Here is a 24351-nt window from a genome sequence, read left to right on the forward strand (position 1 = left end):
TATTTAGTTTATTTTTTCGTTTGTACTTATTTAGAATTCTTATTAAAATCGTTTTATATTCCCGTGCAATGCAACAGGAGACTTATTTGAAGAGAAAGCTGCGCTCGTAAAATTAAATACAGAAGCACGCACATCTAACATTTTAATAATAGATGTCTCGTAATTGTACTCTTTAAATACGAGAAGTTTCTCGTGCATGTTTGAAACGCTTATAAAAGCTGGAGGAAAACATCTCAATTTAGTTGTTTACTTACTGCTGTTAGTGATTGTAGCGAATTCCCGGTGAAATCGGATTAGCTTTCTCTGTTTTGAATTAAGTTCTGTTGAACGTTTTAGTAGTTTAAAAGATAACTACTGTGAGATATTGGGATATTGTACGAATATTTCTAAGGAAATTTAAACATTTTTTTTTATTTGTTGTGATAATAATAAATTTTATTCACTTTTCATCGGTTTTGTGCATTCAATTTATTACGAACCCGTACGCACGCAACAATATTGTTTTCCTCCGGCCGCCGGGAAATCTCCATTTCTCGAAATTACTGGAAGGCATAAACGCCAACTAAGCTGTATATAAAGGCCGGATACGATTACTGCTACACAGAGAGAGCAATTACAGTTATTCAACTACAATAGCAGTTACAGTTATATAGGGACTGAACCCAAATGTCTCCAAACTGTTGCCAAATTTGGAGATTTCTCGCGAAATTTGCCGTCAAAAATTAGTCACTAAAACCATCGCCAACTTGACGAGTTTTCGCCAATTCAGAAAGCCCTTTGCCTTAAGGTTACTTTCCTCTGTAATCTTATTTTCCCGGCAGAGCTTTGCTTTTTCGAGGCGCTTCATGTTACATTACAAAGAGATACTTCAATTTCACATATAATTTCACTGAAAGAATTTACATGTATACAAAATTCGTAACAGCGCATTCGTATGACATTATTAGAATTCTTCTGTTGCTTATAAAACCACGGCACCTCTTTATTTAATATTAACTTCGAGTATTCTGATGAATGGTGAATATAAATTCTTTTTGTGTTCCATCGTTGTGGTGTACCTGAAAGATGTTTTTTAAAGTACTTGGCTTGGTCGACCTGGATACGCTTCTTATCTTAAAAAATGTCCAAGGATAGTCCAAAGGATGAGCCATAAAACTGAATGCTAATTAAAAACTTGAGAATCATTTTCGTACTATCCTATTCTATATATCTTTAAACGGATCAATAAGGCCACAATTGTGTATCATGTTTGAAGTAATGAACCACGAAATTTTTATGTTTGGATATTAGACTAAGTGGCGATTTTATAAATTATTAATTACAGAACTTACAGTTGCATTTTGAAGTAAATAATTTGTAAAAGCTGTTATTCATTGGCAGATTCTTATGTTATTAGTTTAAATGGTACATCACGTTAAAAAACGGGAGGACAGTTTTATATCTCCCGTTCTACTCAGCCGATTGATGAAATTTAACTTGCGTTTTTCATGTCTCGAAAGTGCGATTTAGAATACATATTAGAATTATATATAGATTTGATCTAACATATGTATTTTGACACAAAATCTGACTTTTTTAATAAATGACATCAATTTTTCCCCATATTTCGATTCTACGTCTCATTATGTCTAAAAGCCAGATTTTATAAAATTTGGTGGGAAAACTTAATCAGTAAATCGAAAATTTACCTTGGAGCAGTTATTTACTTTGTGCCACGAATAATTCACTTGGCGAACTTCTCAGTTTACAGTAACCTGTAACCTATTTTACTTTCCCTCATTCTGCGCAAGCGAGGAAAAAAAAAAAAAAAAAAAAAAAAAAAAAGGATTGTTTTTCCTTTATGGCATATATTTTTACTTCAGTAGAAATTTCATTACTTTCATTTTTTTAATTGCAAAAATCAAATAGCATAACATAAAAAAGGACTAAATTTTATGCAAATAAATAAATAAATAAAAATAAATAGATAAATATTTTATTTTCTAAATGCTTTCTCTTCCTAATAGCTTATTGCCTAAGGAAAACCGTAATGATTTTCTTAATTCATTCTGCAGATATATCCGCAATTATGCTGCCTTTTTTATTGGGTATATACTGTTGATGCAGCCTGTTTTCTGCGACATTCTTATCAATAACGGTGTCATCTTCCGTTTCATCAGTAATTGGTGAGAGTAAAATAGTGAAGCGATTTTGTCCATGATACTGAACGTCTTTAAAGTTTAAGCATTTAAAAGGCATGAGATGAAAGTAAAGACTAGTTTCATTAACAGTCAAAACATTTTCAGCTGATATCCATACACACTTTTGGATAAATTCATGAATCTTCAATAAATTAGACTGACACATCTTTGAGTTGTCCATTTATAATATTATTGCGTTTCTACGGGTTCGTGGATTTGGAGTGATTGATGACAACACTTGATGAAGAAACAAAACACAACTTATCGTCAGTATTACATAGGAGAGTTCCAAAGACACGTTTACACTCGGAAATCTATGGCAAACACGCTGAATCAATCAGAAACACAGGCAATAACGGTGGAGGAAGCTTCACGGCAAAACACTAAGTACAGCTCACGACTCGGTCGATCACTCTCGGAGCTTAACGCACTCAAGATACTCACGATACACTCGGCCGCAAATCTAGAGAACACGCTGGATGACTAAGTACACATGTGTATTTTAAGAACAAAGCGGTTCTACGAAGTGATTATGGACCAGTGGGAAGATGGATTATCCTGCAATATAAAGATTTCCGAATGAATAATGTAAGATTAAAAATCATCTGCTTAATTCTCAGCTATTTAAACTTAGTGGAAGATAAACCTAGTGTGACTTAATCTCTTAATCTAAGCATCTGTTGAATATTCCCATAGTGAATAACGCGGTGACATAATCATCACGTCTTTAGCTTATTGAAAAAGCATATGTAGAAAGCGCTTATTGAAAAGGCAATACCTCCCGCAATTAAAGGAAAACCTCAGTCAAAAACCTTGCGAGTTACAATGATATTATTACTTAATACAGAATACAATGATCAGATGAAATCAGATTACTGTTTTTGGCACAATATATGTATAATATCATTAAAATTATTAGGCAGAATTTTCCTAGAAGGGCTATTAATTTCATTTTGGCATTTTCAATGGTTCATTATAAACAGCCTTTCACTTTTCAAACTGTTGCCACCAAATATTTGAGACCTGCATAATATTTAAAGAAATTAAATAATGAAGAATCTGTATGAATGCATGTATGTTCCTCGCACTGTGAAAAAACAACAGTACCTAGAGACATCAAATTTTGAATAACGTAGTATGAGCATCTGGAAGACCATATTTGGAATTTGTTTTATTATCTATTTCATATTTTGTAAAGTATTTATGAGTTTTTGATTAAGAAACTCAACGATTTCAAAATTTCAAAGCGAGCAGTAGCGTTACTGTACGGGGAGGGGGTATTTATCTCCAGCGCGCGAAACTGTGTATCGGAAATTCTAAAGATATGCTCATTTTAAAATTATTTTGCGATATTGCTGTTGAACTCAATTTTATGGAGTTTATGGATATTTAATAAACAAAGGTAACACAGAAAACGTTAAAAAAAACGCTCCTTTGGGAGTAATATAAAATCTGAAATGCTTTCAGTTTTTTTAATGTTTTTCCCTGAATATCAGTTAATCAAGTAATGTACGATGTAAGATGTAAGATTCTTTGCTACTTTAGAATTAATTCGAAAAGTATTCTTAACGAGACAAAAATGAATACTTCGTCTTCACTTTTTGACTTTTATTTATTTATTTATTTTTGGGGTAGATGAATTTGAACGCAATAAATCTTTTCTATATAACAGCTGTTGGACTAATTCTCCCGAATTTTCTTATTTACTGGCCCATTAAGTTCATTTGAGTAAAGAAAGGGCTCGGCCTCGCCATTTGAAGAACTATTATCATCTCATTATGACGTCACGATCGCGTAATTTACATATTAACTGGGCGTGCTCGAGCAATTAGAAGAAACGATGGCGCTCATTTAAAAACGTTTGGAGCTCACATTAGGCCATGCGTTTCAGCCTGTTGCGAAGGCTGTAGTATTGAATGCGCGTCATAATCCATATTCATTACATGGGTCTAAATTGAAGGCCGCATGCTGATCGTCGAATATTGTTACTAAGTTTTCTCTCTCTCACGAAAAAAGCTCAAGATTCTACTAAAGTTCGGTATTGCATACAGTTTGATCCCTCTTCTTGTTTTCTATTTTTCGGCGGCACGCTCTTGGGACGTATCTTGAAGTACTGATAGTTCGGCTCTGTTTCACCGCAATAAAGTTCATATTAGAATAAAAAGACACACATGACTATTTTGATCCTTACTGTATAAAAGTTATGATAAACAGCGTATTTGTCGTATAAAACAACAAGCCTCTTTTACTTCCTTATTTATCATCTATATGTTTGTTCACTGAAGAATTCTTTCTGATTTCCTTGAAAAATCCTTTCTTTCCGTTCACGGTTCAGTTAATTAGTTGTTGTAAAAGATGTATATTTGATCGCTATCAGCATTCAACATGTCTTATAGGGATATCTAACTATTGATTTTAAATGAAAGAAATGCTATTCTTCCTTCCGCTTGAGCACCTAGAGAAAATTACAAAATTACTAATATGGCTGATTTCAATACAGTGTATTTATAAAAATGTTTTAAATATTGTCAGAAACAATAGACTATGTATTAAATACATGAAATTTACAAAACTATCGTACCATTATTTCAAAATCCTGATATGGAAACTTTTAAGTATTCTTATAATTAAAAAGCAAATTAGCATTAAAAGCCAACACTTTATTTATTATTTTTATGGAATTTATTCTTAAAATTCCATATTACAGTCTAAATCTTGAAGAATTTATCGTTGAATTTCAGAGAATTAAAAACAGTATTGCAATAATATAAAAGTCTTAAGGTTAAAAAAAAGCTGCAATCTGATCTTGACATGTATATTTGAGTTGAAATCTGAAACAATTTTAAGTTAAGCAGTGGCGAAAGGGCTGCGAGTTTAAGGATTGCTCTCTCAGAAATTAAAGATATGAAACTTAAAATATCGTATATAATATTAGCTTCTCACAATTTCAAAATGGAAAATTGAAGTACAAGGTGTCTGAAATGGAATTATCACGATATCAGATTAGAACCTTCATTTACTTCCAGTTCTGTTTCAAAACGTCAGCTACAGAATGTCACCAAATCATGTGTACAGTTTTAGGTACGAATGTTGTACTACTGTGAAAGTTTGCTACCGAAAGTTCAAAAACAAGGACTATGACATTCAAAAAGCAGAGCGCTCTGGCCGGCCTACTCATGTTGATAAAGCGCGCCTGCGAGAACTTGCGGAAGAAGATCAATATGCAACCACTCGGGAGCCTCACTAAGGAGTTAGACGTTAGTGCTATGTCCATTAATCGCGCTATGCATCGCATAAATTTGATGTGCAATTTCAATCGCTGGGTACCACATAATCTGATTCAAGCAAACACGGACGTGTTCGGGCCTGCACTAATCTGCTCGAATATTCAAAACAAGGATAAAATTCTGGACCGAATCGACATTTGTGATGAAAGTGGATTTACTTCAACAACACAGGTCGAAAAGCGGTTGGTTTGCGCCTGGTCAGCCCGTCAGCAGCGTCGCAAAGCGCAATTTGACTAACAAAAAGATCATGCTTTGTATCTGGTGGGATTGCCGTAGTATTATCCACAAAGTGTATCAGGAAAAAGGTAAAACCCTCGACAGTAAGGTGTAGCGAGATGCTAGTCCGTGTTGACACTGTTTGTACGTTCCGTTGTTTAATAATAGTGGACTGTAAATTGACTTGATATTACTTCAGTATAGAACTCAAAAAACCTCAGACTCCTAACGTTGACCGAAACTTCTTTATTGACTTTCAAATAGTAAGTTAGTTGAGGAACGGCGAAGACCACACAAACTCCGACTTCAGTGGCGGCTTACCAACACAAACTCAGAAGAACACTGTAAAAAAAAATCTGTAAAGTTACTAAGAAAAGTCGTGGAAACTGGGATGCCATGGATTATTTGAGTAATCAAAACAGGAATATTCTTAGTAACTTTACAGAGATTATACCTGTAATGGTTACAGATGTTTGACATGTAATGTTACAGGAAGTTATTCTGTAGGCATAACAAAGTTTTTGTATGTTGATTACCGAAGCATATGTCTGTAAAGGTTACAGATCAAAGATCTGTAAAGTTACAGGAAATTATCGTGTAAGTATAACATGTTTTTCATATGTGATTTACCAATGTAAACATCTGTAAAGATTACAGGAAATAATAGTGTAAGTAGATCGTAATTTTTGAATGTGAATTACTAAAGGGAATATTTGTAGATTACTAGTATTCTGCTTGTAAGGTTATTGCAAGTGATTATGTAAGAACATGTATTTTCATGTGAAATTTTAAAGGATATATATGTAAAAGTTGCAGATAATTTACTTAAAAGTTCTTCCAAATAATTATGCATATAGAACATATTTGTCTTATACAAAATACAAAAATGATGTATTCTCAAATATTAAATATTTTGATTGTAATATTACTATAAATAATTACACATGTAGAACATGTATGTTTTATGTGAAATGTCTACAGCTACTGCTTGTAACAAAATATGCTGCATTTATTTATTTGTGGGGAAAGGGAAGTTATGTAACTTTAAATATTATTAAGTTTTTTTTAAGGAAAAATACCTTAGATTTTCTAAAAGATATACAACATTTTCTTTCAAAATATTCCCAATGTTAAAAAGAAGCTCAAATTTTATGTTTTTCTTACATCTGCATTACTTTCCTTTATTGAATTTTAAGACATCTCAAAGTTACATATGCATCATGAAATAGCTGAAAAAAAACTTGTGTATTAGACTTAATGGTTTTTTGGCAATAAATTAGTAATGTTCTAAAATTCCTCCGCTGAACACTGGTAGTTCGGTCCGAGGTTCAAATCCCGCGAATGGGCTGGTTGTATGGGTATTTTCATGGTTTTCTCCATGTGTAACATGTATTTCCCTTCGAAAGTCCTCCACAAAGGCATTTCTTTGCTTAGGCAGATAGTCCTAATGTGCTTTGCCATACTTAAATAAACTAAACCAAATCATTCTCCTTATACCCAACAGTGTAATCTAAAGGGACTGCAATTGGATATGATTACAGTAAAAAATATTTTAATGAAATTGTTTCAATAAACAATTCTAAATATTTTTTCAAATTCTAAAAAAAAATTACTGATGTAACTCAACAATGAACTTAAATTCAGTTATCACAAGCTATCCAAAATTATTTTCATGCTTAATTGCATTATTCATTTTAATTACAACATATAATTCTTTTAGGCATAAATGCTTTTTAATCTCTTCTGCTACTGACCATTAATTGAAATAATAGATTAATTAATTGGACAGTTGTACAGGCATTTTCCCAGATTTAAAACTTTATTAATAAATTACATTCTTCTCATTAAATACAAAATTGAAGAATTAGTTAGTCCTAAATTTAATTTTTCAAGTATTCCTTCTACTAAAACATTTATTGCCTACAGGCAGCCAGACAGTAAGCTGAACACTAGCATTTGGCTCTAGATTTAAATCCTAGAGAATGGGCTGCCTGTGTAAATGTTTGTGTAACATGAAGTTTTCCTTAAAATATTCCTTTCCTTGGACAGATGGCCCTCTCTTGCTTTGTCATATTTCAAATAATCAATTCAAGCATTTAATGTAGGTATGACTTCACAACTTTATCCCAAATTCTAACTGAAAAATTGAACAGAATCCCCTGATACTGTGTCTATAATACATGATGAATATAGAATGATCTTAAAAATTTAAGGAAGAAAATATAACGTATTTGGAAATGCCTTGATCCTATAATTATATTTTTCTCTGCTATGCCTAGAAAATTAAGAAAAGTAGACTTAAGAATGTAAAAACTGAAGATAAAGAATTCAGCATTAATAATTGATATGATAGTAGTAATAAACTAAAAATTTTTTAATGAAAAATTGATAATGCATAATGGCTCCTTAAAATTTTAATTTTCTATCCTACTATTAATGGAACTAATTTATCACTATAATCAAAATGACTCAGATTTTCTTTCTTTAACTGATGTCAAAAATACGATGATTATTTCAAAATTCCTGTGGATGATTTAATTGTTCTCAAAATTTTCTATTCATTTATTTAATGATTCAGATTAATGTTTTTGTTATCATTATTTCAAACGACTTTTTAAATCTTCGGGAAAAATGTTTAAATCTTCATTCAACAAAATTATATTTTTAGACAGATTTTTATGGAATAAAAAATTCTGTAAGATAATATTCATTCACACAAGATATTAACTTAGTATTTGCTCGTTACTTTACAAGTATTCGATGAAGCCTTTTAGTGTAACATACAGGTTGCATAAGGAACCATTTCATTTTAATGTAATATTCCATAATCATATATTTTATTTTAAAAAATATCATATTTTGAAAATATTGGGTATTACAATGCATTTCACTCCTAACATATACAGCTAGCGTGAAGATCTATAATTAACAGTCAATATAATTCATAATAATGAATTTCGTTATGCATAACTACATCTTGCAAGATTAGATTTAGTTGACAAAAACTATTAAAGATAATATAAAAGATTTGTTTGGTTCCAGCAATTTAATGCAGAAATGAAAATACTTTTAATACCATATATTAGTGGTTCTCAACCATTTTACCTTTGCTAGATCATGCCTCTCCTCCTTACCCAACCTGAAAAATAGATATACACTTATTTTGATTTTATTATATTTTAACGTTTTTATAAATTAAATAAGAAAAAGGTATGGAAAATGTTGATATATACAAAAACAGATCTTATATTTAAAATACACAGAAAAAAAATGACTTATGCTACAAGGAATCTTGTATTGTAGATCTTGAAAATTGTACATACTGTGAAAAATGAATGTGACAAACAAAAATTGATTTAATTTTGCACACAATTCTTTTACATGCATATCAGTGAACACTGGGGGGGGGGAACTCTTTATTCCAATACACAGAATATAGAAACAAAAATAGGTTTATTTTTATTTGAAAACTATTCCAAAAGGAAAATAAAATAAAAAAATAGGTAAAATTTATATTATTGTTATTTTTAATTAATCATAGTTGTGTAGGTGCAGTCCTCTTCTTCTTAGGATTCAAAGCATGGCTCCTAAATAAAGAAAAAATCACATTCGTTAGAAGTACATAACATATTCTAAATTTGTTATGTGACATTTTAATTCAGAATCTCTTCATAATAATTGCATGCACTTGCACATATTCCAAATGATTTAAATCTTTTTTAAAATTAAATAATTAAATTGCAAACAAGATTCCTTTTGGTCCTTTCATGAAATCATAAATTGCATGTATCATCCATTTTTGAAGCAAAAGCAGTACAAATTTAAATAATTCATTTTGCAGAAAATAATTTGAGGTTTATTAGATATTTACTATATTTATTTGTAATATAAAATAAATCTGTAAAGTAGTTTTAATAATGATCAGATTTTTTTTTAAGATTAATTTCTCTAGAAATTGAAATGTATTAAGGTAGCACTTCTCAATCTGTGGATCATACAGCTTGCCCTCGTGGTCCTCCGAAGTTTCCAAAGGAGACAAAAAAATTTAGTTGAAAAATCTCAGAGTTTAAAAAGTTACATATGACAATCATCTATCACCTTTTCTCGTAAGATAGACATTTTATGAAATTTATTATCGGTTACCCTACTTACAGACTTCCCACTCGGTCTTAGCAGTAAAAGATGGATTTAAAACACTATAACTGTGGTACTTACCACCATATATCCAAATATACTATCATATATCCACTAAGACTGTGGTGTTACCATCATATATCCAAATATAGAAGAGCCATGCAAGAATTACAAATCATCCTTCTCATTAATAATCTTGAAATATTAGAAATATAACTTTTCTTCAATGGACTTAATTATAAAATATAACGGATTTTAATTATATATTAAAATATAAGTGTACTAGTAGTAATATATGCTAAAAAATTGCTTTCGAAGGGAACAGCAGCAAGGTGATTCACAAATTATGATAATTCACATAATCTCTATTCGAAAAAAGTTTGAGAAACGCTGAAACAGGAGAATAATTAAATTATGGTTAATACTGGTAATTTCAGCCGTATGCTTTAAGCTTGATGATCAACATTAAAAAATTCTCAGAAAGTGTTAGATCAAAAACTACTTTTCCACATAATATGAACTTATACGTAACAGCATTTAATACTTAGCTCACTGGCAAAATATACAAAATTTTGAAATGCAAGTATATATATAAGGCCAATAATATAGTTATCAATGAACATCAATTAATGCATGAACTTCAAAACTTACACAATTAACAAACACATGAACAATGATGTTACATGCATTCATCCTCTGAATTAACTAGTCAGTTTGGGTATTTTCTATCTTAGATGTCGCAAAAATTGATCGTGGATTTAATATTTTAAATATTCCTCTCATAGACATTTTAATACTTGTATTTTTTACATAGAGTGTCATCTTTAGTTTTACAGATATTCATTTGTTCACTTATTACGATTAAGTTTTACAGACAGAACAGATGATACCTGATTACATTAAGTGGTATTTTAAGACAGAAACTTACTTACTGGTACTTAACACAGTTGCTAGAAAAATATTACATAGTGAAAGACAGGGTACAAAGTCAGAATCTGAAAACTTATTGACTTACACTAAGCTATTTAATGCTTGAAATATTTATGATTAGATAATATCTTTTACATCATTAATATCTAACAGTGATATGATATACTTTAAGTATACAGTAAAACCTCTCTATAACCTTCCATAATTTTGTACAATTTTGATATTTAATGGAAGTGGTTACTTCACAAAGCATGATTCTCAGTGATAATTAATATCAATGTTTGTATCATCAGAATACTTGACATAGTCACTTAAAGAGGTATAGTTGCTAAGGAAGGTTTTTCTGTACTTCAAACAATGGTTTACATATTTTAAAAAGTATATTTTTCTGACACTGTTATTTAAAAAGTGTATAACTCCTTCTACTCTTAAGCATAAAAATTTGATATTTTTATGCTTAAGAGTCATTCATTTAGTTGTAACTTACAGGAAGATATCTTAAATGTCTAAAATGTTTTAATTTATGAAAAACAGCAGTTAGAGTATATTGAAGGGTGCTCCCTGTATTATCAAGGGATATCAATATGCTTTTACCAAAACAAGCTTTAAGGCATACTGTCAATTACATTTTAAATTCCAGTGATTTTTCAAGACTAGTTCAAATACTCTAAGCATATGTTTGCATAAGTTACATAACTTTTACATAAGTTACATAATTTACATATAATTTTACATAAGTTTGCATAAGTTACATAACTTCAGCCAAATTTATAACTTAGCAAATATGAACTATGAAAAAAAAATATCTGAGCTTACCTTGACCCTTGGATTTACTAAATCTCTGACACTTTTAACGCCAAAGAAATTCGATGACCGAAAATACGCGATGATTTATTTAATCTGGTTTTAAAATGGGTCCTTTTAAGTTTGGCTATATCAACAACTTATATTACTCAGTATTGTTGGATAGTGAATTTGTAATTCTTTTTCATTCTTGAAATATATACACATGACAGAATTGGAATAAAAATTTTAGGTTTTTCAGATGAACTCATAGATTGAACTAATTTGTTGAATTTTATCAAGTAGTTCTTAAAAATACAACCAACGATTAATTAAAACCAACTGCAATTCAAATGGATACTCTTTGTCAAAAAGGAGCAGTAGAACTTATTTTAAACATTCAGCAATAAATAGTTTTCTGAATATATTTTTTAGCGTAACGGCAGTTTCAAACATAATAAAGAGAACAACATTCATTCTAATGAGGATAATTTTGAAAATAATTCACATTAAAATATATCTCAAAGAGATTTTTAAATGAAAAGATGACACAAAAGAATTATTCTAAAAAAAATACATGTTATCTCAGATATAGAAGAAATTTGGCACTGAGTTGAGTATTGAAATTAATATATGCAACTGACGTATCATTACTTAAATTTCCATGATTTGATATTGAATGCTATAACTATTAAATATTAGCAAATGCATTTTATAATGAACTTTGCACCAAAATTTATAGAAAATTTATAGTAAATTTATATGTAAATTTACATTGTAAATACTAGAATGAATGTTGTACCATTTTATTAATATTTTACTTTTCAACAAGCATAAAGGAAAAAATAGAATTTTTTTTTCTTTAATGTTCCTAGTATGTTACATCATAGTTAAAAATATGTCAAAGTCATGGCATTTCGATTATTGCCTTTTATAAATGTTCCCACCAGCGGCCGAGCGGTAAAGTCGCTGAACACTGGTAGTTCGGTCCGAGGTTCGAATCCCGCGAACGGGCTGGCTGCATGGGTGTTTTCGTGGTTTTCCCCATGTGTAACGTGTATACGAGCCAGTTTCCCTTAGAAAGTCCTCCACGAAGGCATCCCTCCCCTTAGGCAGATAGCCCTAGTGTGCTTTGCCATAATTAAATACACACCTTTTATAAATGTTGGTTATAATGTAACTTAATAGATGCTTTATAAGTTGGTAAAGACTGTCCTGGATTAAAACTATCTTTAACACAAAAAATAATATACATTGAATACTTTTACAAATATGTAATTGCTATCCGACTATATAATCTTTTAAGGCGAACTTATCGCATGTATTAATGAAATAATATTCCATTTTTAATGTATGTTAAGTTATTTTGTCGAATTTTTTAAATATATTACATTTATTTTTTCTTTTTCGTTGAGATTAATAATAACATACATAGTGTAATAATGCTCTGAAAAATATTCTAAAGCAGTTCACGCTGGGATTAATGATAACATGTATGGAATAATAATGTTACATCTGTCAACAAAATGAAAAATATGAATATTCTAACGCGATATGTTTTAAAAGATACATAAATATTTAACATGAGAAATTATTAGACTATAGATAGAACATTAATATTAAGCTTATTTGTTTTTAAACTAACATATTAACAAATTTGTTTCTGTTTATAAATATGAGCAGTTTAACTGCAGAGACCTGCAGATGTAACGAATAAAAGTTGTTATTTTACTAAATGGAACACAAGCTCTGTGATTTGAACTCTAACAATAATTCAACACAGGTTTATTTAGGAGCATTAGAATTATAAGCTAAACATTAAAGGAATTTAATTATAGATAGTGTAAAGAACATAACAAATACATTACATAAAATTAGTAAAATACACGTCAAACACTATTTCGAACTTACCTCGACCATAGCAAAAATAATGGCTAACATGGCGACTATCGTTGAACTCTCTCGCTAAGACGCTGTTTTTCCACCTTCTTCCTGATTGGTTCTTCTCTCTCAGCCGTTTTAAGCCACGTGATCACACGCTACGGACAAAATCCAAGCAAAACTTCTTGAAAAATTCCTGTAGAGTTTACAGTTTCGTTTGGTTCTGTGTTCGTTACAGGTATTTCCTTCGTAATTGTTCGCATTTCTGTAACTATACAAGATTTTTGTCTGTAAACTTCGAGGTTTTTTTTTACAGTGAACCTCTGCCTAGTTGAAACTCCAGTAATTCACAGCAACCTCGAAGTTCTAACCGCGAGCTTTAAAAACCTAACAAATTTGCGTCTGCGCCGCTCCTCGGTACAAAGAAAGAAATACAATTTGCATAACATCGAACACTGTTTTTAAATAAAAAACGTCGATCTGGGTTCTGCGCGAAAAGGTAAGGTTCCATCAAGATAATGCAAGACCACATGAGTCTGCATTCACCAGCTGGACTCTGTACAGACTCGAAACGGATTTTTTGCTACACCCACCTTATAGCCCCGATATCGCTCCTTCGGACTTCCATATTTTTCACATCTGTAGCTACATCTTGCTGGTTCTTCACTGGAAGTTCGAAATGAGATTGATCTGTTTCTGAACTCGCGTCCATCAAGTTTCTGGACCGAAGGCTTTGAAAACTATCAAAACGTTGACAGAAAATCTTAGATTTAGGTGGTGATTACTACCCGCACTAAAAGTACTGCTTTCATGTTTTTTTAACTTTATTAAAACTTTCATTCGGAAAACTTACGTTACAACTAGATTACTGTATCTCTTGCCAGCAAAAATTTTGTTAGGAGGACAATACTCTGTATTTTGCTAGAGCACGAAACTTGCTTGTGGTTAATAATAAATATCTCTGAAATGATTGATGGTAATCTTTTAAAAATGTAAGTAACAAATATGGAATTTAGCATTCAATATTTAAGCTGACATGATACTGCTGTTATTGATCTTACCGCTATTATAAAATGTGATAAAATATTACGAAAATTCCCGTAAAGTACACAAAGCTGCAAATGTGATCAGTAAAATGTCGCCGACTGATTTACTTGATGCACTGTTGCCACGAAATTTCGACTTGGAAAAAAAAAAGTACTTGCGAAGCTCAATAAAACAAAGCGTCTTACAACGAAGTATGTGTACAAATTTTTTAAAATCTTAAATTCTAATATATTCAATCTGATCTAAAAACATTTAAAGACTATCTGAAATGCTTAGTATGGAATTTTTTTCAGCGCCGTAAAAAATAATAAAAAAAGCTTCCATATATCAAAAAAGAATACTAGTAAGCAATTTTTTGATTCTGGGATTCTTTAATACTAGGGAGGGGGAGGGGAAGGGGGACTAGAATTGTGAAATCATTGAATTTCGTTTATACTGAATTTTAATAAGAGAATATGTTTTTCTAAAATGTCTGACGGCTAGAGCTAGATATATTTTTGATGTTAAAAGAAGTTTTTAGTTCTATTTGAAAGAAATATAACAATGAATTTATTGGCAGATGGAGAAATTTAGTACTTTAAGAAGTAAAACTGTTTCATTAAAATTTATATGCTGCTAGTGAAAATATTAAAGGGTGTAATTCTGAAATGGGAAAAGGAAGGTCAAGCGCAGGTAATGCTAAGCTGTTGATCGCACAATGTAAATTTTCATGCTTCAAAACAATTTCTTCTTTAGAAATCGTGAATACAACACCTGGAAACATTCATCGTCATGCTTTTGTGTTTTTACAGATGTTAGGTAGAAGCATGAATCTGCTACTGGAACGTCGGTATATGTGAGGCTGTGATTCTATTTATACTAATCACTTGAAATTTATTTCATTTCATTTTTACATTTATTACTACCCATTGTGATGCTATTACTATTACTAATAATAATAATAAAAGCCACAATTTTGGTTAAAATATATCTGACTATTTCATATTCAGCACCGGAAGAAAGACTTGAGACTTTGTGCTCGTCTTTCATGCAGCTGTGTGCATATTATCATGTATTATTTTTTGTGAACTTCCAAATTAAAAAGGGATTTCGACACAAGATTGCACACCTGCGTATTGTGAAAGAGCAGTGGGAAGTTGTACAGTTTTAAATTGTTAATTCATTAAGGACATTTTCACCGTTTTTGGAGGATAATAGAATCGGTGTCTTTATCACATTCTGTTTTTTCTGGCCACGTTTTCAGCTTGTTAATCTATTTATGCATTTGGAAGTTGTCCTTAAATAAAATATAATACAAAATTACTTTTTATTGTTATTAATCATGTTGTTATTTTGTATCAGTTTACATTATTTATGTACAGATTATTTTTTATGTTAATAAGAAATAAGAGCTTAACTTTAGTTGGATACAAATAGGTTATGTGTATAGTTTTGTTAAATAAAAAAATTTCCTTTGTTTCATTTAGTATAGGAAAAGTAAAGGTAAAATTATGTGCTTAGCTTAATAACCCACGTAAATGAAAAAAGGAATTTTATTGTTTTTTACTTCCTTGTACGAAGTAAAGAAAGTACTGTAATCGCGAAAAATTTCAGATGTCATATTTCAACGAAAATATCCGTTTTGACGGCTCTCGAATCCATTTGAACGATGTTTTTTCTTGATATCTATACCTACGCACAGAAAAAAGACTGTTTTTCCCAAAACGGATTGTAAAATGGATTTAAAATGTATTCGCCAAATTTTTTTTCAAGAAATCTGTACGTACGTGCGTACGGTTGTATATCGCATAACTCAAAAACGAGTAGCGTCACAACGTTGAATTTTTATGAATGGGACTGCTATAACATGCACGTTCCATTTTGGTTGCAATTAATTGGCCACAGTAAACGTATATACATATCAGCCTACTATAAATATATTATCTCCAAGAAACTTTTAAATTTTAAATAAGATTTTTTTTCGCCAGTTTAAGATTAAACTATCTGAAATAGAGAACAACACTTTTTACCTCAACCGTCTTACATTCCATCTTGAGCACAATTACATTTCCAGCCATTTCGTTTTAAATTTCGCAGATAAGTAAGTTAATTTTAATTTCCTTCCTGACATTGATCTTAAACTATCTATATAATTACTTTTCATTAAACTGTAATTTAAAAGATTATGCAAATTTTGATCTTCTTTTGATTTCGAATTTAACTTTTTAATATTGCAGAATGTATGACTTTTGTTTTTACTTTTGAATTTGCGTTTAAAATGAGCATGTCGGGAAAACATTTTTTCTTAAGTAAGGATCTCGTTTAGTTATGTTCTTAACGAGTAACTTAAATTGAAAGGATTATCTGACTAATTTTATTTTATTTATGGCATTTATTTTGGCTTAAATGAATTAATATATTTCTGTTAATTAAGTATTGTCCGAGACTTATGAAGCAGAATAATAATTTGATCCTTACTTGAGAAAAAGGTGGAACACTCTCACTCAATTTAGTTATTGTTAATTGATAGTAGATTGGTTTGTTTTCCTTGACAAGTCAATTAATCTGCAGTTAATGTCATTAACTATTTTTTCAATACTGAAAATTTTTACTTTTGTTTTTGGTATTTTTCGATTTAGGATTTTTCTTTACTGATTTTTAATGGTTTTACTGCAATAAAGGCAGGTCTAGATAATACTAATTAAAGTACTGAATAAAAAATTTTCTTTTATTATAATTCATGGTTTTAATTTAATTTCAGTTTCTTGGAGATATGAAAAATATTTTCTAATAATAAATTATTGGTTTATTACTTAGCAGCTTTAGCGCAAGTTTTAGGTTTATTAATTTACTCACAATTACTTATATGTATATATATACGCACTCTGTTACTCGACTGGGTGAGCTCAGTGTTATAAACTTTTAAAAAAATTAACATTATTGTTATGTATTTGCTTCTATAGTATATTCATATTTACATGTTCGTTTTCCACTGAAAATTTTTCTTTTTTCTCTTTATTTTTTAGTATTCAAAAAGTGTATTAAGTTGAAGATGGTGTTTATTGTTGAATATGTAGCAAAATGTTTTATGGCTTCCATAAAATCTGATGAATATATCTACCTAAACAGAATAAATTACAGCGGAAATCATTCAATTTTGCTCCTACATTTCCCGTAAACTTCTATAACTGCAACTCATTTGGTGAGTCATGTTTTCAGCACTTTTGTATGTAAAACAATGAGTAATAACTTTTGAATAATTAATGCTTTATTTTACGTGTATAGTACATTCGTAGTCTATAAGCAATATTATAAATTTTGCAATAATAATCGTTAAATTTAATTTTTATTCTTTATTACGATTTCTGTTACCTTCTTTAGTATGAAAATTTAGCAACTTTGAAAAAATAATAATCTTGCGTATGTACTAAGAGCTAGTTGCTTATAAGGTATTTCTCCCGCCTTCTTGGCATGCCTTCGTGGTATGGTGGTCTGCACGCTGGGTGCGTATTTTAGAGGTCCGCGGTTCGATTCTCGGCGAAGGCATTGCAAATTTTTCATTTCTCCTGCTTCCAAAAAAATATCTAATGTCTCTACATGCTTTATAAAAATCAAAAATTTAAATGCGAAGATGCTAAATAGTAGAAATAGTAAGAAACTAAATTTTATCGAATCCGAATCCTAACTGTTTTTTGAACTTCTCAAATCCTTTCAATCTTGTATTTCTTAAATCTTTCATGAGAATCAATCAATACTAATGAGAATTCAATCAATACTAATGAGAACAACAAAGAAGAAATTATTATTAAAAGTTTTCATTTAAAGCAAAATTTGAAATCTGCCTTTAAAGAAAAATAAATTTAAGAAATACAGTCTTAAAAATACACCTATTTTTATTAAAAAGACATGAATAAAATTTAGGAAATGAAGTACACAGTTAAAATTCTAAAACTCTTGAACTGATTTTCTCGGTACATAGCTACCATATATTCTGGGTTTTCGCTAAATCTCACGGAAAATGACCGAATCTTGAATTTTTTTTTTTTTTTTTAAATTTAATTTTAGCCTTGCCTCCTTACCGAAAAAAAGGAGCAGTAAATGAAGATTAGAAGGAGCAAATTTCATGTCTTCCCTACTAGTATAACTAGGGGCATACAATTTTTCTTTTTAAATTTTATTTGATATGAATCATCTTAATATACTGCAGACATTAGTAGAATATTTTACAAAGATTCAACCAATATGTATTCAATACGTATTTGCGTATTATTGTGTTTTACGTTAATGTATGATTGCTAAATTTATCCATACAATAGTAAGTAAATTATTAATTTTATTTTCATCTTGTTAAAGGTACAACCTGCAGAAAAAAATGGTCAGTTCTATATCTCCCGTTGCATTGAGCTAGTTGAAGAAATTTAACTTACGTTTTTCATATCTCGAAAGCGCGACTTAGAATATATATTAGATTTATATATAGCATCATTCTAACGTATGCATTTTTATACAAAATCGGACTTTTTCTGAAATGACATACCGATTTTTTTAAATACCTCGTTTCTGCGACTCAAATTATGCAAAAGTGCCCAGTTTCATAAAAATCGTTCTAGTAGTTTTTAAAAGATGAGCTTTCAAAAATCTTAGCTCCTCAATGTAATATACTTGTCTATATATTTGTTAATTTTCTTTCTTTATTAAACTTAATTGATGCCTTTTTTCACAGTTCAAATAAAATTCGCAGATATTTCCTGATTTATTTTTCAAAGTTTGTATTTTTTAGTAATTTTTATAAATTTTCCGAAAAACATTTTGAATTATGATCTTTAAAAGTTTTGCTATCACCTTAAAGTAGGTGTATTTCTAGACGTATCTGCAAAAAAATAGAGTTCGTTATCCAAAATTTCCCAAGACTTTCGTGAATTTATATATTGGCGCATTTTGAGATTTAGAATATTTGTTAAAAGCGTTAATAACGTCAAATGCGTTTTACGCACTTTATTAAAATTATTTGAAAGAATGAACAATGCACCTTTATTTTTGCTCATGCGCAATGAAAGGGAAAGGAAAATGGGTACTATAAATTAAGAATTTCTCTAAATTAATTATTCTTGGTGCATACTGAGAAAAGTGCGCCATGAAAAATTTTTAAATTTCTCACCAAATTTTACAAAATTTAATATTTAGGCGCATAATTTGAGTTGTACAATTGAAGTATAGAAAAAAAAATGGGTATGTCATTTCAGAAAAAGTCCGAATTTTGTGACGCTGAATCTGTGAAACTATGCACATGAGCGTATGTTGTTGTTTACGTTTTATTTTTCATTTTTTTCACAGTTATACATGCATAAATACTTCTATTATTTTAGTAGAAAATGTCGCAGTGATTTGCTGTTTACGTTTTTATAAGTTTATTTAATCGTCAACATTTTACTTTCGTGAAATTTATCACGCGCTGATATTCGGATTAATGTTCTAGACATATTATCCATCTTTATATCGAGAAAATGACTCAAGCTACAATTAGCCGCGAATATTATGCATTTACTGACACCTGTGGATTAAGAGGATTGAAGTGCACAATTTTTTTTATTCTGAGAATAACTGGAAGTGTTACAATGAATCAAGTATTTTCTCATCTCAACGCTTGCATTCTTTTGATTTTGAAAGTGTAAGATTCAGAATATGTATTCTGAATCATCTGATTATAACTATTGTTAACATTAAACTTTAATTATATATGATTAAATTAAATATTTTCGTTGTGAATAATATAAATTCATTTTGTTTGAAGAGTATTTTTTGTGCAGGCAATAATATATTACGAGTGAACAGTTATTAATGTGAAATTTAACGCACTAAATATGTAGGAATGCAAATTAGAAAAGTTCGCTTTGAATAAAACTGTGCGTTGTCTATTATTATAGAACATCATTTTCATATAGACTTCAATAATGTAACAATGTAATAAGACTTTTACTATTTACATATATATTATGCTTACATTTGATTTAACTTCGCGCTGAAAATTTTCACAAGAAATCCACGATGCTTTAATTATTTTGTATAGGAAATAGAGTGGCAAAAGATTTTCAACCATCTTGCTTAAAGCGGAGTAAAAGTCATGTGAAATGGCAGATACATTACTATAAGCCCAATGGTACATTCTAGACGTTACACTCTCGGTGGCGATACAGATGTGCACTTACGAAATATGCCTCTCGGTTTGGATTACAAGAATCTCCCGATTTTTCACATGTCAATGAAAACTCCTTATTTCCCGTTGATTAGACAGCCAATGCGATAATAAATTTTTGATTCTTCATTTGCACATCAATTTTAAACTCACATAAATTATGCGGAACTGAATATTATGTTGGATTGAATAACAGATCAACGTCATAATTCATGTGCTTTTTACGTGGATGTGCGCTTTTGGCAGATCTAATCAGAGTCACGCATTCGCACAGAAAAAAATCTACTTTTCTAGTTTTTGTTTTGTTTTGATAGCTATTGTACGGTAAATTAACTTGCCACACCTCACGTGACTTCCTCGAATTGCTGATGCTTTTACTTAACCATATAAGTTTTAGGTGGTTACAGTCGATTTCCACGCCATGTTTGTATTTGCACGCATAATATTATTCTGGCTTGTTCGCAACTTCCTTTTTTGTTTTCCAAAGAGTGTCATTTGCCTTGTCCCTGATAACGATCTATTTTCCAAAAATGTCAGACGCAGAAGGATAAAAAACAAAGGTAGCAGAAACAAATTCTCGTCTATTTTTCCTTTTTTTTTTTTTTTTTTTTTTAAATTTCCCGTCAGCATTACTGCCAAGATCCAGTAACTGCAGCTGTTTTGAGCTGAGCCACCTGGCGGCGAATAATTGCATTGATTAATGAGCCATCCGAAAAAATGATTCGAGTGGCCTTGCGTCTTTCCATCTCATCTGCATAGTTATGTGGATGCTGAAACAGCGAGTCGTGGTGTGACGCCATTATAGGTCATGCACAATTTTTTGAAACATTTAAATTCTTATGCTAGTTAATTATTATTGAGAACTTTCGAAAATTTGAGTGGTTTTATTGATTTGTTGAAATTAATTAGTGTTCTAGAATTATTAATCTAGTTATTTATTCGTTTCTGTCGTTGTTTAATAAAGAACATCATAAAGCAAAACCGAAATATTATATCGCTATGCTTTTATCTATTTAAAAACGCATTTTTATATGATATAACAGGGCTGTCCAACCCGAAACACTTTGTGGACCGGTTTGGAAATGCATATGTTATTCCAGCGGGCCAGACTTTTGTATATACAGTCAATCCGGACACCCATAATCCAGAATAATCTATAATCCGGACCTCAAAGCTACAAACTTTTTGCGCATGCGTCAATGCATAATGCGTCCACGCATGCGCGTAATACGTTTACGCATGCGCATAATACGTTTCCTCATGCGCGTTTAATGTATAACGGACGGTATGAGCTAAGCTAAAATTATCTAATTATCTATTTCAGTTACTGTTGCAGATTGCGTTGTTCCTTAATCTTCGAATTGGATCCGGCTTATTATTTTTTTCAGACTGTTAGAGCAATTTTATGAAAGTAAGCTTGAACTTTCGATTATGTAAAATAGAATTTCAAAGGATCTACAAAGCGAAAGTATGTTTCGATGTCCATCAAACAAAAAGTGGAATTGCTGCAAAAAATGGATAAAGGCATATCCTTTGTTTCTCTAACCATTCCGAAACTGTTTATCAATTTCACGCTGCTCTGCGGGGGGTGGGGAACGTTTCCTTACTAAATGTAGTATTTCATCTCTATGTACTCCGCCTTTGATATGATTTAAATCAAATTCCTCGTCATTATAATTCGCTTCCGATAGTGAAGAAAGTGACACAGAGGTTATTGAGAACGAAAAAAATTCGATTGACAAATTAATTAGTCGGTATTCTCGACAGAGCAATTACAGGACTTGAACAGTGGAACTTTGTAACTGAGCAAGCAATTATGTCTGTTCTTAGAATTAAAGAGAAAGTATTAGCACAAAAAACGAAGCAACTTAAACAACTTACATTGAAAGAAATGTTTAATAAAGTAAACAAATAAATATTAAGCTTTTTTTTTTTTGTAAATTTTGATACTCTTTAGATCATAATTGCTCTTTATTTCATAAATTATGGTTTCATATTTTTAATTTTATAATTTCTGCATACCATCTTACCAGATTTAAACTGATGATCTATAATCCGAAAAAATCGATAATCCGGAATCGCCGAAGTCCCGACGAGTCCGGATTAACGACTTTTGACTGTATATAATATAAAGACAGAGGTAATAATTTAGAATAGAATGCATTATTGTTATAGTTTCATTTTTATTCATAAATTAACTAAGAACAGTTTATACATAAAATAATTATAACAAAAATAATCTATAAAATAAGAGAATAATATTATATTTACTTTAGTCAGTGCGATGTTTCTTTCTCTTTCATTAAGTTTTTCAAGTCGATCTCAATACTTGTATTTGCTCATCGTAATGAATGTTGCAGGTTTTCGTCAGTTAAGGACGTCCGTTATTCTTGGACTCCTGTTTTGTGAATTTCATTTTCGGGGGAGGGTAAGTTTCGAAGGCGTAATTTCATCCAAAAGCACTCATCATTTTTGCGCCGCAATTCACAAATTTCGCGAATTCTGTCGCGGGCCGAAAAATTTACAGGGCGGGCCGCATGCGGCGCACGGGCCTTGGGTTGGACATTCCTATGATATAAGGGCATTATCAAGGTATTTAGAAATGTCCAATTTTTGTTCTTTTTAAGCCTACAGAATTGTATATCCGAACTATGAGTAATAGGAAATTTCTTGCATAACAGGAATTTATGAGAATCTGAACATTGCGCTTTTATCCCAAGCATAAAAAATCTGACTTCATCCGTTGGCTATACCCGCAAGAATAAATTTATAATAACTATTGATTGACTATGACAAGCAAATTTGGAAGTTGTTGTTATTTCTGAGATAAACTGCAACTGTTCTTTTTAAATAGAAATCAAATAATTTAGGTGGTGTGGTGTGGTGTATTTAATTATGGCAAAGCACACTAGGGCTATCTGCCTAAGAGGAGGGATGCCTTTCGTGGAGGACTTTCTAAGGGAAACTGGCTCGTATACACGTTACACATGGGGAAAAACACGAAAACACCCATGCAGCCAGCCCGTTCGCGGAATTCGAACCTCGGACCGAACTACCAGTGTTCAGCGACTTTACCGCTCGGCCGCTGGTGGGCCCAAATAATTTAGGTATTCGTTTCTTTATTCAATAGTGTGCCTTCGAATGGAAAACTTTCCTCCTGATCAGAAGCAAGTATGTGAAATATAGAGACATAGTTCCATGGCGCATTAGGCTAGGCCAGCGTTTCCCAACCTTTTTTGGCCAAGGCACACTTGTCGCGGGGAAAAAAATCACGAGGCACACCACCATTAGAAAATGTTAAAAAATTAACTCTGTGCCTATATTGACTATAATAAAGTAATTCTCTTGAATAGGAATCAAATAAGCACAAAGAAAGTATTTTATAATTACTTTATTATGAAATATTAAGTAAACAGAATAGTGAAAAATTATAAAATACTTTCAGTGCGAAACCTGGGCCTGTTTGGCTGAACACAAAGCTGATATTCTGGCTGGAATCGAAGAAAGACACACACGTAGCTCTTCGTCAACAGTTCTCAGTCTCTCTCTGTATTTGGTTTTCATAGCAATCATGCTTGAAAAGCTAATCTCACACAGATATGTAGTGGAAAAAGGGAGGAATGTCAAAATAGCTTTGTTTGCCAGAAGGGGGAACTCCTTGGCAGTATCCAACCAAAAACTGTCCAAAGGTAGATCAGCAAATCTTAGCTTGCAACCACGA

The 24351-nt window shown here is 31.0% G+C and overlaps 1 protein-coding gene across 2 annotated transcripts in view; it reads left to right on the forward strand.

Moving 5' to 3' along the window:
- LOC118193574 (NAD(+) hydrolase sarm1-like) overlaps positions 1 to 24351 on the forward strand; it is a 302001-nt gene that overhangs the window by 69201 nt on the left and 208449 nt on the right. Inside the window, exon 2 of one of the 2 annotated variants that reach the window (XM_085819393.1) lies at positions 17464 to 17639. The exons of the other annotated variant lie outside the window; for it this stretch is intronic. The gene's annotated coding sequence lies outside the window, so the exon portion shown is untranslated. The remainder of the gene's footprint in view (positions 1 to 17463; positions 17640 to 24351) is intronic. 2 annotated transcript variants of the gene reach the window in all.

This window comes from Stegodyphus dumicola, chromosome 6, assembly GCF_044657685.1.
Source record: "Stegodyphus dumicola isolate Sdum_Otavi_A_Nest chromosome 6, ASM4465768v1".
Taxonomy (NCBI): domain Eukaryota; kingdom Metazoa; phylum Arthropoda; class Arachnida; order Araneae; family Eresidae; genus Stegodyphus; species Stegodyphus dumicola.